Genomic DNA, 19,344 nt, shown 5'->3' with positions numbered 1-19,344 from the left:
ATTATATCCACAACCTTGGAAATGTGGATGTTTAGATCTGGGTACTAATCAAATGTGAGTTAAATTCCCAGATCTTACAAAATATTTATCTGACTCCACCTTAAATATATTTAAAGATCGAACCTCCTGGCAGAGAATTCCAGAGATTCACCAGAGAACAGAATTAAAATGATGTGGGAGTACATAGAGATTTAACATCAAAGTGCAAGGAAGAAATTCTTCTGAGAGGGAAATGTTCTGTTCACCTCAGTTTTAAATGATTGACTCTTTCTTATATCACACCAATGTCTCCATGTTTATGACTCTCCTACTATATCAACCTTTATCCTGTCAAGCATCTATTAGGATCTTAAATACTTTAAAGAAGTTTACCCCTTAGTCTTTTAAATTTCAAGAATCGCTGACCCAAACTGTCTCTTCTCTCATCCAGAAGAATCCTCTCATCCCAGGAACTAGCCTGATGTATCATGAATTTGTCTCAATCCGAAACATCACCTATTCCTTTTCTCCAGAGATGCTGCCTGACCTTCTGAGTTACTCCAGCATTTTGTGACTAGCCTGATGTATCTCCCTTGGACTGCCTCCAATGCTACTACATCCTTTGTTAGGTAAGGAACGTTGGAATTAGTCATCCTCTAGCTAAACTATTTCAGCACTGGCATCAATGAATAATGGTCAATAAAGAGTGCAGAGGGAAATATTGAGGAGCAGCGCTGTGGAAAATTATCCAGGTATGTCTTGTCTAAAAAATGTAGGACATATCCAATCTGGCTAATTGCTGCATGGCCTATTCTCAATCATTAGCAAAGCGATAGAACTTGCTATTAATGGTCCCATCAAGTGGCAATTTCTCACCAATAAATTATTTACCATTACTCAGCGTAACGTTTGCCAGGAATACGAGACTCCAAATTTAATCACAGGCTTGGTTCCAGCATGGACTAATAAACTGAATTTCTGAGAGAAGGTGAGAGAATCCCTGTCCTTGACTTCAAGGCAGCATTTCAAGTGCGGCACCAAGGAGCCCCTGTAAAAACTGGAGGCAATATTCTTCCAAAGGTAAATGCTCCAATAGTTGCACTTGAACAATGTGCACGATTGTTATTGTTGTAAGTCATTAACTCCACCCACAGAACATGCATACACACTGGGCAGCCATATTGCTGGGGGGATATGAATGTTTAGGATGGTGGACGAACTACCAATGAACCTCCAGAAGGTGATGGACATTGCCCAGTCCACTACGGCTAGTGACCGCACCACCATCAAAGGGATCTACTGGAAGCGTTCTCTCAAGCTATTGTCATCAAAGACCCTGAGCATCCTATCCATCCATGCTCTTATCTTGCTAGTACCACGAGGAAAAAGGTACAGTAAGCTGAGAACTGTTACCACAACTTACCTGCTTCTCCTCAACTATTAGGCTCTTGAACCACTTTGTACAATCCTAACTACAAACCTACCTCAGCAATGGGCTACTTTAGACATTTTACAGGTTGTACTATGCACTTCATCTTGGTCTGGTTACCTAGCTAACTGATAATTTGAGGTATTATTGTTTATTGCAAAGAAGAAACTGGCGTCACAGGTAGATGGATGGTCAAGAAAGGTTTTGGTACACTGGGTATCATCTGTTAGGGTACTGAGCACAGAAGTTGGGGTGACATGTTACAGTTGTACAAGATGTTGGTGAGGCTACATTTGGAGTATTGTATTCAGTTTTGATCACAGGATGGATGTTGTAAGCTGGAAAGAGTGGAGAGAAGATTCATGAGGATGTTGCCAGGGTGTAAGGGCCTGAGTGAAATGGAGAGATTGGGCAGGCTAGGACTTTATTCTTTGGAGTGCAGGAGGCAAAGGGGTGATCTTATAGAGGCATATCAGATCATGAGAGGATAGATAGGGTAAATGTACAGAGTCTTTTACCCAGGATAGGGGAACCAAAAACAAGAGGATATGTTTAAGGTGAGAGGTGCAAGGTATAAGAGAAACCTGAGGAGCAACAATAGACAATAGACAATAGGTGCAGGAGTAGGCCATTCGGCTCTTCAAGCCAGCACCACCATTCAATGTGATCATGGCTGATCATTCTCAATCAGTACCCCGTTCCTGCCTTCTCCCCATACCCCCTGACTCCGCTATCCTTAAGAGCTCTATCTAGCTCTCTCTTGAATGCTTTTTCACGCAGAGGGCAGTGAGTATGTGGAAGGAACTGCCAGAGGAAATGGTTGAGGCAGGTACTATAACAACATTTGAAAGACATTTGGAGAGATATGTGGATAGGAAAGGTTTAGAGGGATATGGATCAAACCTGGACTAAGGTACGCTCTGAAGTCCCTTTAGTGTTTGGCTTTCTCAAGCACACTCAACAAGTGGACGATCATTGGTGAAATTTTGCTCGCCCTCTTTTAAGCTTTCACTGATATTCTAAGGTTCGGTGTAAAGTATCACACTTGTGAACAACCCAAGCGTGCTATGAACCGTGATGTAATACTGATGCAAGATCAGACAATGTAACCATACCCAACAGTCCACATTAAGCCTTGTTGCTGTAGTTACTGTACTGAACTAAGACAGCTAATGATAGTAGAACAGCACATATTCCATCACGCCCTGTTAGCAGCACGTTCAGGCCCCGACGGGAGTCCAGCTTCCCTGCTCTTTGACCATGTTCCGGCCTAACCTGAAACATCGTCTGTCTGTTTCCTTTCACAGATGCTGCCTGATCCGTGGATTTTTCTACAGCAGCAGTAGCAGTCTGAGAGTCTGAAGAAACGTCACCTATCTGTATTCTCCAGAGATTCTGCCTGACCCGCTGAGTTACTCCAGCACTTTGTCTTTCTGTGTATTGAGCAGCAACTACAATTGTTTGATTCTACTACTTATACAATGATAATACCAATAGTCTGAAGAAGGGTCTCGACCCGAAACGTCACCCATTCCTTCTCTCCAGAGATGCTGCCTGTCCTGCTGAGTTACTCCAGCTTTCTGTGTCTATCTTTGGTTTAAACCAGCATCTGCAGTTCCTCCCTACACACGATAATACCGTACTCAGTTATAGAGGACGAAGGTAGAAGGGTCTCAACCCGAAACGTCACCCATTCCTTCTCTCCTGCGATGCTGCCTGACCTGCTGAGTTACTCCAGCATTTTGTGAATAAATACCTTCGATTTGTACCAGCATCTGCAGTTATTTGCTTACAGTCATAGAGGACAATCGGTAATAAGAGACATTATCTCCCCCACCCCCCCTCCCATGGTCTGTTATAACAAGGGTTTACTGTATTTATACTGACTTTTATGCAACATATCAGATAAAATGTAACTTGAACAAATTTAAATCACATTCAGATTTATATTCATATTAAAATATTTATATATGTATATTCACGAATTACATAAATAAGATTAGAGCGTTGTATCACCTAAATTAAACTACCCCTGATCAAGCTGTGCCTAATATTAGTTCCCTTGGATTCCTGCTGGTTTGTGTTTTCAATTCCAATTGCTATTTCAAGGTGCAATCCAACCTCAACAAACACACATGTCCTCTCCAATATGCTCAATAAATTCATATGGCTAGTTAGCCAATGTTTAATAGATTTTTTTTCCCCTATAGTTAACTCATCATGGGAAATGTGTGAGACGAGTGTAAGTTGAAGTAGTGGCTTCCTCGAAATAGGTTTGGAGCCTTGTAATTGTAAAAATAAAAGAATGAATTAATGGCCCTTGCAGCAATTACTGAATGTGATGTAATTAATGCACAAAGTGTTACCACAGTTAATTACACATTAATTTCATAAATCAAGAATGTTTCAGCAGCACAAATGGAAGCACCTAAAACCTATTACACCTCTTTAATGAGTCCACATGATTGCCTCTTTTCTCTAACCATTGTTCTCACCCTGCCTTAGTTGACAATGCTGTCAATTGTGCCTCCTTCTGCTCTCCACAATTCTACTATTACGTGTTCCCTTCCCAGCTGGAACCAACAAAGAGCTTTGTTTCACGCCCACCAGCCTCTACGTTCATTTGACCTTCCCCATAATTTCCTCCACCTTTAATGCGATTTCAGCATCGGCCCCTTTCAAAACCTGAATGGAGCCTTCCCTCTGCAGCTCCCTGCTTTGCTCTTCCATGATCTCCAATAATCACTTCACCTTTCACAGCATTTTCCTTTCACAGTCACAAGGGATGCATTATCCAGGGGCCCAAATAGCCTTCCAATAACTTACACAATTCTTAAGGGGTTGAACAGGCTAGATGCAGGAAGATTGTTCCCGATGTTGGGGAAGTCCAGAACAAGGGGTCACAGTTTAAGGATAAGGGGGGTCTTTTAGGACCGAGATGAGAAAGTTTTTTTTCACACAGAGAGTGGTATTCTCTGCCACAGAAGGTAGTTGAGGCCAGTTCATTGGCTATATTTAAGAGGGAGTTAGATGTGGCCCTTGTGGCTAAAGGGATCAGGGGGTATGGAGAGAAGGCAGGTACGGGATACTGAGTTGGATGATCAGCCATGATCATATTGAATGGCGGTGCAGGCTCGAAGGGCCGAATGGCCTACTCCTGCACCTATTTTCTATGTTTAATAATTCACGTGCACTTCTTCTGATTTAGTATATTGTATTTGGTACTCATAAATGGGTTTATTTGTTGGAGAAACTAAATGCCGGTTGGCGTGCACTTTGTGAAAGCACCTTTCAGTATGCCTGTCACTTTAAAACTCCACCTCACACTGGCTGCTCTCTCTTTAGCCTCCTACACTAACCCAACGATGGCCAATGTAATCTTGAGGAACACACCTCACCTTCTTCCGAGTGCATGTTTCTCTCAGGACTGAATGCAACTAAAATAGATGGAGTAACTCAGGCAGCATCTCTGGATAGAAGGAACCGGTGACATTTCGGGTCGAGACCCTTCTTCAGACTGAGAATCAGGGGAGATGGACACACAGGGATATGGGAGGGTCAGGTGTGAAAACAAGACATCAAAAGAGATGCAGATTCAAGAAAAATGTAGACCATTGTCCGCTAGAAGAAGGTGACAACAAAGCAAAGAGATAAAATGTAATCGGAGACAGTTAGACTGGTCGGAGAACTGGGAAGCGGGGAGGGATGGAGAGAGAGGGAAAGCAAGGGTTACGAAGTTAGAGCAATCAATATTCATATCGCTGGGCTGTAAGCTGCCCAAGCAAAATATGAGGTGCTGTTCCTCCAATTTGCGCTGGGCTTCACTCTGACAGTGGTGGAGGCCCAGGACAGAAAGGTCAATGTAGGAATGGGAAGTGGATTTAAAGTGTTTAGCAACCGGCAGATCAGGTAGGTTTAGGCGGACTGAGTGGAAGTGTTCAGTTTTTCCGGTTTATATCAGAATTGTTGATTCTAATGTCAGCTCACCTCCCTGCAACACTAATGCAGTTTTGCTCTCTCCACTGAGCCGACACGATCTGCTGGGTACTTCCAGCATTCCCTCTGTTTCAGAATTCTAGTGCCTCTGCGATATTCTGCGCCTCACTGTTCCAGTGCATTATTTTCTCCCCTTTCTCTCTCTAAGTGATGGAGCTGAAATCAACTGGAATGCATTTGTCTCCACTCTTTGCCCTCTTCCAACTTAAAACACACTTCTGATGAAGGGTCAGAATATTAGGCATAGTTTGCAGTGGAACATGCAGACGGATTTTACAGCAGTGACAGTGATAACTGGTCTGTGTTTCCTGTCAATAAACTACAGATGTCTGCAACTGGGTGTGTGACTGTAATGTCTCTCGGGCAAGGCTCCCCTCCTTGTTGCTGGGAATGAAAGCAGGGCAGCAGCATACTCTAGGGAATTAGCAGGAATGATCATACATTCATAACCTTGCCTTCCCAATCTGCCATCCAATCTAAATGAATGCCCAAGTGATTGTGTAGTCTGCCCTGGAGCAGCAGTCCTTTGTGCCAGATTTTCTGAAGCATCCATCCTTTATATCTGCAAGGGGGAAAAAAAAAATCTCATCCCAAGTTTCTGGAAGTAAATGTGTTTTCCTGCAAATGAACTAATGAAGCCAACACCCTCATTTGATGCGCAATCAATTATGTTAAGAGACAAATTGTATGGGATGGAAGTTGAAAGCTTGCTGCGAATTAATGTCTCTTTTGAGTCTGAGCTGCTGCAACTTCAGAAAGCCAATATTCATGTAATTGTAAAGAAGTCCCTCGAAGGCCCGAGCAATCTGACACTAATGACTGGTGACAACTTGGGTAGCTGGAGGCAAGCCATCCTTCTCAGCGAGTGCGAAATGTCATTTTGACGGCCAAACCTCTGGAGCACACACGCTGACAGCAACAGCCAGGTTTTAGAATACATGTTCAATTGGTTTCCTCGGGCAGCCTTTTGTGTCCGACATGGCCCAGGAGCGGTGGGGTATCTGGGGGGTGGGGAGGGTGCTAGGGTGGCAGAACATTTCCAACGCAGAGACCAACTGCTGTAATAATCCATGCTTCATGGCTGCACGAGTCAATCAGCATCACAACAATCTCTCTGGCTCCCTTGCCACGTTGGAATATGTTTCACAGCTGTTACGCGATAAGATTTCAAGTTACACTTGCTTAATTTGAAGTTTTATTTTGGTTATTGGCAAGCGTGCTTGATTTAACTGTTGATCCAAGTGTTGCCATTTACATAATTTAAATCATGCACCTGCACTATCTTTGTCCTTCAGCTTTTATTGTCCTTGTCCTTCCAAACTACATTTCATTCAGAGTCCTGACTTTGAGATCAGACTTGACTGATATCCAGGCTCCTGTGTGACAACTGATAGGTGTAAATATGTCTCCTTGTTTTTGAATGGATTCGATACTTGCCGTTTAAGATGGAAGTAATTAACTCTCAGCGAGGTTTGATGAAATCCCCTTTGTTCTGTGACAAATTTAGTCAGTCAAGGATGAATCCAATTCATTGCTTACAGCACGTATTGTCATGTAACTATTAGAGATATCAAGGATACCTGACATTGAGCAAGGCTGAAGAAACTTTTTATTATTCAGTAAATTGTTATGTTGTGAAATGCACTGTCTGAATAAGAACCGTGAAAATTAGATTGGATGTGTACTGTCGGGCAAATATCTCCTCTAAGCCTACTTACGTGTACAATGGATGGGGACTGAACTACAACACCAACTTAATCTTTAACTTCACCGATGGTATCACTGTTGCTGATCAGATCTACAAAGATGATAACATGAAGTACAGGAAAGAAATCGAGAACCTGACGTCCAGTGTCAGGACAATAACCTAGTATCGGAATTTCTGAAGGATTGGTGAATGGGTTGATGACTCTGCTGTTTAACATTTCCAAAGGCCCATGGAGACAAACCAAACTTGATGAACCAACAGTTGTTACTTATGCATTGACTTGTAAAACTTGCACACGTCATGGTCACAAAGGCTCAGAGAAGGAAACTTCAGCAAACAGGACAGGACAGGACAGGACAGACCCATTTGCATTCACTTCAGGTCATAGTTTATTTCTCCAGAGATTCATTATAGTGCTCCATTGTCTCCTCCACATGTTGGGATGTTAAGAAAAAAGGAAACTGCTGGAAGAACTCAGTAGTCAGGTAGAGCATCTGAAGAGGCAAAAGGATGGGCAATGCTTTGTTCAGCCCTGATGCAGTGTCTCGACCTGAATCATCGATGACACCTTTGCTTTCACAGATGCCGCTTCACCCAATGAGTCACTCCAGTTGTTTGTATCTTGCTCTAGATTCCAGCATCTATGGACCTGTGACTCCATTTTATCATTGAGATGTTAAGGATGCTCAGTGTATGGGTAAAACTGCCTCTATCATATGATTATCCATACCCTTTAATATTGTTAAATGCACATCTACTCCAGGTTCAGCTGCAATGAAAAAGCAACCGATCCAGTGCATAATTACTAGAATCAGGGAGTTGTTCTATGATGATAGACACAAAATGCTGGAGTAAGTGTGGGTTAGGCAGCATCTCTGGAGGAGAAAACAAAAAGGTGACATTGCGAGTCAAGACCCTTCTTCAGACTAAGAGTCAGGGGAGAGCGGAACTAGAGATATGATGAGGTACAAAGAACAAGTGAATGAAAGGTATGCAAAAGGACAAATCAAAGCCAGCAACGATGATCAAGGAAAGGTGGAGCCTACAATGGTGTATTGTTGGCTGTGAAGAAGGTGATAATGAGTGAAACTGACGAGTGAAACTCAGCAGGATGACAATGAAACTAGTAGGATGACTAGGATGGGGGAGGCACAGAGAGAGAGGAAATGCAAAGATTACAGGAAGTTAGAGAAATCAATATTCATGTTGTTGGGCTGTGAGGTGCCCAAGCAAAACGTGAGGTGCTGTTCCTCACAGTATTGATGTGCAGTCATTGTCAAATAAGGAAAAGCCAATAATGTTATTAAGGAGATGTTGAAACAATAACTAAGTTAAGGTGTCTTTTAGAAAATCTAAATTTTTGGATTAGATTGGTGGTGATGTAGACAGTGAATAATGCAATTGATTTACTGCAGACTTGGGAAGGAAACTATGAAATGTTGTATAAGTAATACTGAAATTTATAGAACATAATCTGGCTGAGACAATAATGAACAATTCGTTTTTATCATCTCTGGTGGCAGAGACAGACTTCCCTGAGCAGCTTTGAAGTCAGACTAAGATAATTTTCCCTACTTTGCTCTGACACCCAGGAAAGGCTTTGCCAATGTCCCTGGTGCTTTGTATTTGGTCATGTCCTGTAAAGGGCCTTTCCCCATCCCTACAAAGTGCACAGTCTGCCTCAGGGAAATGCCACCCTCAATGGACCATCTAAGTTTATTATTATTATGTCTGTTTCACTATCACCCCTCGTGAACCTTGGGTGTAATGGAGAATATGATTGACTTGAATTTGTGTTTAAATATCCTCTGTAATAAGCAAATTAAATTCTTCAATTACATTTCACAGATCATTGGAGACCCTGTCATTGGTCGTGTTTGCATCAGAAACACTGCAAAGATTACATAGATGCCGATTATGATTCGTTACCGTGTTATATTTGTCAAGTAAGTTTACAAAAACGTGCTTGGATCAAGCCTCAGAAAATCTCAGTAACAGGTCACCTGGGACTAAAGATGAGAAACTGTGAAACAAAAACAGTGCATGAAACACTTCTGTTAGAGAGAGAGGGGCAAGTGCTTGGCTTCATTTAAAATAAATTTACAGTACATGTAACGACAGCTCATTAAATGACTTTTCTCGCATCAACATTACATTAAAGGCAAAAATTCTTAACCATATGACTCTCCGACATTCTGCACCTTGCTGCTACCATTGGGTAGGAGTATGAAGTCGTACACTATTGGATTCAGGGACAGTTACCTTCCTACAACTATATTCTTCTAAACCTTTCCTATCCATGTACCCTGTCTAAGTATCTTTTAAAACATCATCATTGTACCTCTCTCCACAGCTTCCTCTGGCCGCTGGTTCTATGTAAGCACCATACTTTGTGTGCAAAAAATTGTCCCTCAGGTTGCTTTGAAACTCACACAGTTCAAAGCAGGGAAAATAGACAGTCTCTCCAGCCTCTCCGAGCCATGGTAATAGCTCATGGATCTTTTTGCCCCAGTTTAATGACATTCTTCCTTTGGGGGGGGGGGTGATGAGAACAGTACACAGTACTCCAGTATTATCAACGTCTTGTACGTTCTGACTCCTGCAATTGATATCCTGACCCTGAACGCATCCTTCCCGTTACCTGAGAGAGGAAAATCACACTGCATCATTGCCACCTGATGCCACCAACTCTGACGTTGGCATTGTAAGGGTCAGATCAGATCAGGAGAACCGCTTGGCACCAGTGGTCTGCTGTGGGCCAGATGAAAGAAAGGCTCTGTGGCAGCTCATCATCAGGGATGGCTTACACATCAGAGCTTCCGTGGAGGTCTAGGATGAGGATTATGTAGCATGTATGGGAAGGCAGACATATGTGTTAATGCCTGATGCATTGTGCATCTGGTTCGACAGAATGGGAAACCACTTGGAATCTCTTGAAGAATATTTTGGAGAATTGGGAACACACAATTTCCAGTTGGGCATGGAGCTCCTCTCCAGGGCAGCTGGCGTTGACTCTATTTTGATTTGGAGTCTAAAGTGAAAGTTTCGCCTACTGAGAGGCAGAGGCAGCAGTTTGGATGCCTGGGTGGAACTTCAAATTGCATCTGTCAGTGTCCTGCTTGATGTCATCTGGGAGGACGTTGTTTTTCAGAAAGAACGGAGAGCTGTTTAAACGTGTCGGGGCTATTAGAGATATTAAGGATACCTGACTGGTTGAGCAAGGCTGAAGAAACTTTTTTATTATTCAGTAAATTGTTCTGTCTGAATAAAAACTGTGAAAATGAGACTGGATATGTATTGTAGAGCAAGTAGTTCCTCAAAGCCTACTTACTTTTACAATGGATGGGGACTGAACTACTCTTCAAGAGTGCATGCTCAGGATTTAATATATGATGTCAGACCAGAATTTCTGATTTATGATCAGCTATCATTGTTTGAGTCAAGAGATTACAGTAACTTAATGCAACGGCTGACTCTACAACCTTTCATAGCTCTCTCCTTTTAAGTTACAAGCATTTCCCTGCATACTCAAAGGTGATCTGGTGATCAATGCATTGTTGATCTGTGATATATGTCTTCTGGTGACAGACCAGGCTATCCCTTCCTGGATGTGTAGCTGACACTTGTGACAACCGGGAGCAAACCTCACTCAGCTCCATGTGTTTGTGTGTTTTGAATATCTAATGACAGCTGCATAGACCCATTTTTAGCACGTACACACTTGTTGCAGACCTTATCATGGGAGTATTCCATTGGGTTGGTGAACCATGTCAGACTGCTAGAGAGATGGAGATAGGAGCATGGCACCTTGAACATTTCTAGCTGATTAGATGTCTGGACACAAAGTCTTTTCCATCTCCTTTCTCTCTGTGTGCAGCCTCTGGCCAATGTATTGTGACCAGAAGTGCCAGCAAACCCAATGGCCATGGTTTCTTGAGTCACATTTAATATCTTTTGATTTTCAATCCAAGAGTGTTTAACCACACGTGCTACACCATCCAAGCCCTGGTCACGGGCACTTTCATAGAGCACATTGATGTGGCTCGGCAATGTGAAACATCAGAACAGTTCTTGCAACGAGATCTCACTGAATACAAGTCTTCCAGTGGGTTCCTGACAGTGCCGGTTAAAATCGAATTTGGACAAGGGGATCGAAGGCTTTGTGGCCAAGTTTGCAGATGATGCTAAGATAGGTGGAGGGGCAGGCAGTGTAGAGGAAGTAAGGACTCTGCAGAAGGATTTGGACAGGTTAGGAGAGTGGGCAGAGAAGTGGCAGATGAAATTTAGTATAGCAAAGTGCGGAGTTGTACTTTTTGGTAATAAGAATAAAGGCGTAGATTATATTCTAATGGAAAGGGAATCCAGAAATCGGAGGTGCAAAGGAAAAAGTTAATTTGCAAGTCAAATTGGTAGTAAGGGAGGCAAATTCAATGCAAGCATTTATATCAAGAGGACTGGAATGCAAAACTAGGGATGTAATGCTGAGGCTCTTTCAAGCGCTGGTCAGGCCGCATTTGGAATACTGTGAGCAAATTTGGGCCCCATATCTCAGGAAGGATGTGTTGGCTCTGGAGAGGGTCCAGAGGAGGTTTACAAGAATGATTCCAGGAATGAGTGGGTTAGCAAGAATATGGTGAGTGTTTGACAGCATTGGGCCTATACTCGCTGGAGTTTAGAAGGTTGAGGGGGGACTTCATTGAAACTTACAGAATAATGAAAGGCATAGATAGAGTGGATGTGGAAAGGATGTTTCCACTGATGGGAGAATCTAGGACCAGAGGTCATAGCTTCAGAATTAAAGGGCGCTCTTTTAAAAAGGAGGTGAGGGGAGGAACTTCTTTATGCCGAGGGTATTTAATCTGTGAAACTCATTGCCACAGAGGGCTGTGGAGGCCAAGTCAGTGGATATTTTTAAGGCAGAGATAGACACCTTGATTAGAACAGGTGTCAAGGGTTATGGGGAGAAGGCCGGAAAATGGGTTTAGGTGGCAGAGATCAGATATGATTGAATGGCGGAGTAGACTCAATGGGCCACATGGCCTAATTCTACTCCTATTACTTGTGAACTTGTGTGAATTTTTGCCTTTGAAGGTAACTCAGTATAAAAACGGTCTCGATCAGCTTTGCTTTGCCACTTCCTGTGGAGGGTGAATTCAGATCCAATGCGAAGAGCTTTCATAATTGTTGGATTGATTATCAGCATGCTTTCAATTTCCCTCGAGCAAACAAAAGCATGAACCCATTCAATGCAAATTTACTTACAATTCTGTTGCACAAAGGACAATTTTCTCTCTGCTGTGCATATTTATTGGAGTTCTGAACTATAGTCTCTGCAACCATAAACATGAATAGTGTGCCAAGAGAGAGAGAGAGAGACAGCATTTGCATTTATGGAGCGCATTTTTTGACCTGAAGACATACTGATGAATGATGCAGTGTTGATGGAGATATGAGAGACTGCCGATGCTGAAATCTTGAGCAAAAAAAACCAACTGTGGGAGAAACTCAACAGGTCAGGCAACATGTGTGGAGGAACACGGACAAGCCCCATTTTGGGTTGGGACCCTTCTTCTGACTGCAAAGTTTTGATGTGCAGTCATAGTCAAATAAGGAAATGCCAAAAATGTTATTACGGAGATGTTGACACAATGACAAAGTTAAGGTGTCTTTTCTTGGAGAATCTTTATCTTTGGCTTCGATTGGTGGTGATGTAGAGAGTGAATATGGCTATTGATTTACTGCAGACTTTTAAAGGAAGCTATTAAATGTGGTATAAGTGATACTGAGTGGTAGATGATGTACATTTATCTAATTTGAAAGAAACTAAGACAGGTTCAAGACTAGGAAAGGTTTGGAAGGATCTGGACCAGGTGCCAGCAAGTAGGCCGAGCTTGCTTAAGCAACTGGGATGGCATGGATGAGTAAGGCCTGTTTCGTGCTGTGTAGCTCTAGAACTTTGACTCTATCATGCTGTTTGAGCATTGGCCTTTTAAATAGCAAGGGAAATGGTGAGCAAATACTGGTTTTCTATCTCAAGAATTGTTTTTCAGATCAGTGGCTGAGAAAATCCCATTTGGGACAGATTTTGTGTTATTGGATTTGTGTGATGCTATTTGGGGAAGTTTTATGCAGGAAAAAAATATTACTGATGTTTGCAAAAAGCACTTTTGGAATGTCATGGGTTAAATTTCCCAAGGATTGACAAAAGGCAGGCAATACCTTCTGGGTTATGCCTATTTCCAGTTGTTTTATTGGAGTAAGATAAATAAATTCCCACTGCTGGAATATCCTCGTGTGCGTTGGATCAGACCTGCTTATTATTATGTTTCAGAATGTGGGCATTCAGGCAGCAAGGAGCAGGAGAGGATTAATACAGCAGCAGTGACCCGGTAAGGGCAAAGATGAGGTAGTCAGAGCACAAGAGGAGTGCACAAAGCACCAGTGGGGGCTCTACTTAGAGTGGAGGGACAGGGCAGCAAAGTGCAGCATTGGGCTGTGCAGATCAGCAGGGGGCATTAGAGAGCAGCAGGACGATGTGCAAATGTGACACTCAACGAGAAAGCAATTAACTGAAGATAAACCCGCATTAAAGGAATCGGGCTGCTGTACTTTAAAAGCTGATTTGCGGTCTTCGTCCACAAAAATTGACCGAGTAGAAACGAGCAACTGCAGAAGCTGGTTTAAAAAAAAAAGACACAAAGTGCTGGAGTAACTCAACAGGTCAGGCAGCATCTCTGGAGAACGTGGATAGGTGACAATTCGGGACCCAACCCGAAATGTCACCTATCCGTGTTTTCCAGAGATGATGCTTGACCCGCTGAGTTACTCCAGCACTTTGTGTTTAAAAATTGACCAGATTTCATACCCTCCTAGGATACCATGAGGGACCAAGGGTGTTTATGAGCTGAAGGAAATGTTGGGGGAACTGATGTGCATCTGTTGAGGTTTAACCATCTGCTTCTCCCTCTGAACCATAAAAACCTACAGAAAAGTGGAGACTTTTTGGCCTTCACCAACTCTACATTAACCGCCCAAAGTCCTTGCAAATGCCACAGCTCATATTGGTGAATCCCGCTGCTCAGTCCTTCAAAATGCTGATAAACCCAAAACTTTTCCCAGGGAAACCTTTCAAGAGTCAAGACTGTTTTATTGCCATATGTACCGAAGCGGAACAATGAAATTCTTACTTGCAGCAGCACAACTGGTTTTTAAACACCGTACTCAATAGAAAATATGTTAAATAAACCCCCCAAAAAGTTGAACATATAAAAACCCAATATAGTGTGTAAAAAAACAAAATCAAAGCCCAAGTCCCTCGTGCAGCCAAGCTAGTTTGTTGTTCAAAGTTTAGTTGAAGTTCGTGGTATTAAACAGACTATCAATCTCCCTTCTATAGTCTGACCTATCAGTTTCCATAAATGAGCCAACAATAGTGGTGTCATGAGCGAATTTGAAGATGGATTTGGAAATGTGTCTGGCTACACAGTCATGGGTATAGAGTGAACAGAGCCGGGGACTGAGTACACAGCCTTGAAGTGCCCCTGTGCTGATGTTATCAAGGAGTAAGCGTTATGGCCAATTCATACTGATTATATTCTGTTGATAAGGAAGTTGAGGATCCAGTTGCAGAGACCGAGTTCGCTGAGCATGGTAACAAGTTTGGAGGGGGGAGGTATGGCTGATGAATAACAGCCTGATGTATGTAAAGGCACATCAGTGTTCTCCCTATCAAAGCGCGTGTAGAATGTTTTGAGCTCATCTGGGAATGATGCCTCACTGTAGTTTGAGTTGCCATGTAGATTTTCACATCGTGAGATGTTCCGGGTTTGTCATCCTTTATTAGACATTCAGTCACAGCCCTTTGTAAACGTAGGCAGGCTTAGTGAAGATATTCATCCGGCACAAACGTTAGGTGCATGGAGCAGCAGAGGGGGATGTAGAGTAGTGGCTTGGTGTGCAGAACAGTGGAGGGAGGGGTGTGTAGAGTAGTGGAGGATGTGTATAGAGCAGGAGGAGGGCTTAAGGCTACAGAGGGAGGAATAGTGGGGTGGTAAGCTGCAGAGGGCACAAGAGGGCACTGTAGGTCTGAGCAAAAGCAGAGGTAGTCACAGAGGACAGCAAAAGGCAGCACTAACGTGCAGGCAGAGCCAGAAGTATGTGAGGCGACATGGTTATTTATTTTGATGTTCTCTGCTGGGGTATTATTGAATCTGCCAGGGAAACACAATAAGGAGGTTGTGGCGGCTCCTAAAGGTTAGGCTACTGATCAAATCCCTCGGCACTGTGATGGACAGGTCCTGGGACGGCCCAGGCTATGGGGTTTCCTACAGGGGTTTTTGGCTACGGGGTTTCCTACAGGGGTTTTAGTCTTCAGTCTCCCACTGAAGCGAACGGTAGTGGTTTTGAGTCTATTAAACAACCCTTGTGGAATTCACCTGGCTCCTCGCCTTATTGCGGGTTCGTACACTCACCCGCTACAAGGTCCACAAATTTGTTTGCTCATCCTCCAATGGTGATATCATGGGAGGTTGGGAGCAGGCTGCCACCATTCTGTTGAATTTTATTTTAGGCGGGTTTTGAAATGTGGGCTGTCAGCTGAGTACATTCATTTTGGAACAAAGTTCATTAATGCCTTTATTTTTTGCCACCTTCCCCCGCTGGCATACATACAAGGAATTTCTCAGTTGGCTGTGTTAAGCAGGCAGTGTTTGAGTTATACAGCGTGGAAACAGGCCCTTCGGCCCAACTTGCCCACACCGAACAACATGTCCCCTCTACACTAGTCCCACCTACCTGCGTTTGGCCCATATTCCTCCAAACCTATCTTATCCATGTACCTGTCTAAATGTTTCTTAAAAGGTGCGATAGTACCTGCCTCGACTACCTCCCCCGGCTGCTCGTTCCATACATCCACCACCACTTTGTGTGAAAAAGTTACCCCTCGGGTTCCTATTAAATCATGCCCCCCCCCCTCACCTTAAACCGATGTTATATTAATTCCTGCCTAACTCCAGACTTTGGAAACACACACTGGGTCGTGGATTAAAGTTGCTAGGTGGGCAGAGAAAAAAATGATCCAAGGACATGTTCAAAGCTTCCTTGGAGAAGTGCAACATTCCCACAGACTCTTAGGCGCTTCTGGCCCATAAATACTCAGTGTGGCGAAGGATAGTATTGGAAATCTCAAGGACATTCAATAGAAACTACAAAGATGAACGGTGTAGGTAACTGAAGAAGTGCACCACCTATCCACAAACTATCCACAAACTATCCACCTGCCTGTTTCATCAGCCATCTCCTAGCCCTGGTGGAGGAAACACAACTAGTTTTGCATCAATGCAACACAACTAGGTTTGCATCCATGTTAAGCATGTTTGGACAGTCTTAGGTACAGATTGAGCAGACTATCAAACAGACCGAAGTCCCTCACTTCCAGTTGTCAGACACAGTCTGGAAGGCTGTGACACTCAGGCATTGAACCCTGTGCCCTCTGTGGCAGGTCCCAATTCTCAGATGCAATTACAGACTAACATTAAGGGTTTCCCCTCTGGTTGTCTCAGTGAACATTATGTTGACAAATGTATTTTGTGGTTGTTATTACCTGATCTGTGCGTCTGGTTATATTGCAATGTAAGAGCGCATCATCAATCTTAAAACATGCTTGTCTTGATTCACCTTGAAACATTACTCTGGGCTGGTAGTTAATGAGTTTAAATCCATTCAGTCAGCTATGACATAATCATTGCTGTAAATTCAGTCCAGGGAAGCTACACCTCGTGGGGGCAAGGTTCTGTCTATCAATTCATAGGTTCTAGTAGCTGAAATAGGCCATTTGGCCCAACATGTCTACTCTGCCATTCAATCATGGCTGATCTATCTTTCCCTCACAACCTTATTCTCCTGCCTTCTCCCCATAACCCATGACACCCGTACTGATCAAGAATCTGTCCATCTCCGCCTCAATATTATCCCTTGACTTGGCCTCTATAGCCATCTGTGTCAATGCATTCCACAGATTCACCACCCTCTGACTAAAGAAATTCCTCCTCATCTTTCCAAAGGTACGTCCTTTTATTCTGAGGCTATGGCCTCTGGACCTAGACTCTCCCACTAGTGGAACCATCCTCTCCACGCCCACTCTATCCAGGCCTCTCACTATTCGGTAAGTTTCAATGAGGTCCTCCCCTGATCTTAAACTGTAGCGAGTACAGATCCAGTGCTGTCAAACGCTCATCATATGCTAACCCAATCATTCCTGAGGTCATTCTTGTGAGAAGTGAGATGTTAAACTGAGATGTGTAGAGCAAGATATTAAACTTGGACAGGGACCCTGTCTGCCCTATCAGGTACATATAAAGTTCACCCTGAACAAAGTAGATGTTCCTGAACAGTGTTTCTCAATCAAAATATGGAGAAAATGACCCAGCTATTTATTTCATTGGTCAATGTGAGATCTTGCTGAGCACAATTGAACTACTGCACTGGATACATTGCAAGGGTGACCACAATGGAAAGACCCTTCACTGTTGTCAAGCATTTGGGTCACCTCAGTGTCTGTGCTGAAAATGATGCCAGGATAAACTAATAAACTCTTTGCCATATTCTGTTGAGAGGGAATTGTTTTCCTGGAAGATGTTTAGGTCAGCAGTCACTAGAGAGGGTGGCACATTGGCACAGTGGCAGAGTTGCTGCCTTACAGTGTTTGCTGTAGTGGAGAACTGGGTTTGATCCTGACTACGGGTGCTGTCTGTATGGAGTTTGTACGTTCTTCCCGTGACCGTGTCGGTTTTCTCTGAGATCTTCGGTTTCCTCCCACACTCCAAAGATGTACAGCTATGTAGGTATGTATGTAGGTCTGACAATAGACAATAGACAATAGGTGTAGGAGGAGGCCATTCGGCCCTTCGAGCCAGCACCGCCATTCAATGTGATCATGGCTGATCATTATCAATCAGTACCCCGTTCCTGCCTTCTCCCCATACCCCCTGACTCCATCATCCTTAAGAGCTCTATCTAGCTCTCTCTTGAATGCATTCAGAGAATTGGCCTCCACTACCTTCTGAGGCAGAGTCTGAAGAAGGGTCTTGACCTGAAACGTCATCCATTCTTTCACTCCAGAGATGCTGCCTGTCCCGCTGAGTTTTTGTATCTATCTTCAGTTTAAAACAGCAACTGCAGTTCCTTCTTACACACAGGTATGTAGGTAAATTGGCTTGGTATAAATGTACAAATAGTCCCTAGTGTGTGTAGGGTAGTGTTATGTGTTAATGTCACTGGTTGATGTGGACTCAGTGGGCCAAAGGGCTTGTTTCCGCGCTGTATCTCTAAACTAAACTAAACTAAAAGCTATTTCATCCATTTTGATATCAACGTTCCTGATAATGATGGGATTGTCACTTCATTAATATCTCCATCTACAGTAAACTTTTGTTTGGTTGGCATTTGGCTCATGCAAACAGCAAAACAAAACCAAGAATATTAAATTGTTTTTATGAAAAAAGCTCAACAGTGAATTTTATTTCAAGTGTTATACTAAAAGCCATGTTTGTTTATTTATAGTCATACATAAGGGCATACAGTAATAAACTAATTGGCACCAACATGCTCTGTGAAGAGTTGACACATTATGTGATGTTGAGTCATTTGATTTATTTCATTTTTAATCCAAAATATAAAATATTGTTAATTGAAAGGTTAAGGAGATGACCTGGTTTGGCAATTTATTTAAAGGTTAATACATAAATTACTAGTATGTGATATACAGTAATGTATATTTGAGCAATTCTCAGGCAACTAGCCTCTTCCATTCTCTACGGATGGTAGATAGTTGGGAGTCAAGTGTTTAATTGTGATATATACTGAAACAGAGCAATTACATTCTTACTTGCAGCAGCACAGCAGATTTGTAAGCAGATTACTCAATAGGTAGCATAATAAACAAACAGTTCAATTAATATTTTAAAAAACCCCAACATAGTGCAAAGCAAAACAAAAACCCAAAGCCCACAGTGCTTGGACCAAGACAGTTCATAGTTTGAGGTTTAGCTGGTGTTTGTCGTGTTCAATTGCATCGTGGTGATTGCTGGGAAGAAGCTGTTCCTGAACCGAGAGGGTAATTTACAGAGACCAATCAACCTACAAACTCGCACAACTTTGGGGTGTGGGAGGAAACCGGAGCATCCTGAGGAATCTCATTGGGTCACAGGGTGAACATGCAAACTCCGCATGGACA

This window comes from Rhinoraja longicauda, chromosome 26, assembly GCF_053455715.1.
Source record: "Rhinoraja longicauda isolate Sanriku21f chromosome 26, sRhiLon1.1, whole genome shotgun sequence".
NCBI lineage: Eukaryota > Metazoa > Chordata > Chondrichthyes > Rajiformes > Arhynchobatidae > Rhinoraja > Rhinoraja longicauda.
This window is presented reverse-complemented; position numbering follows the sequence as displayed.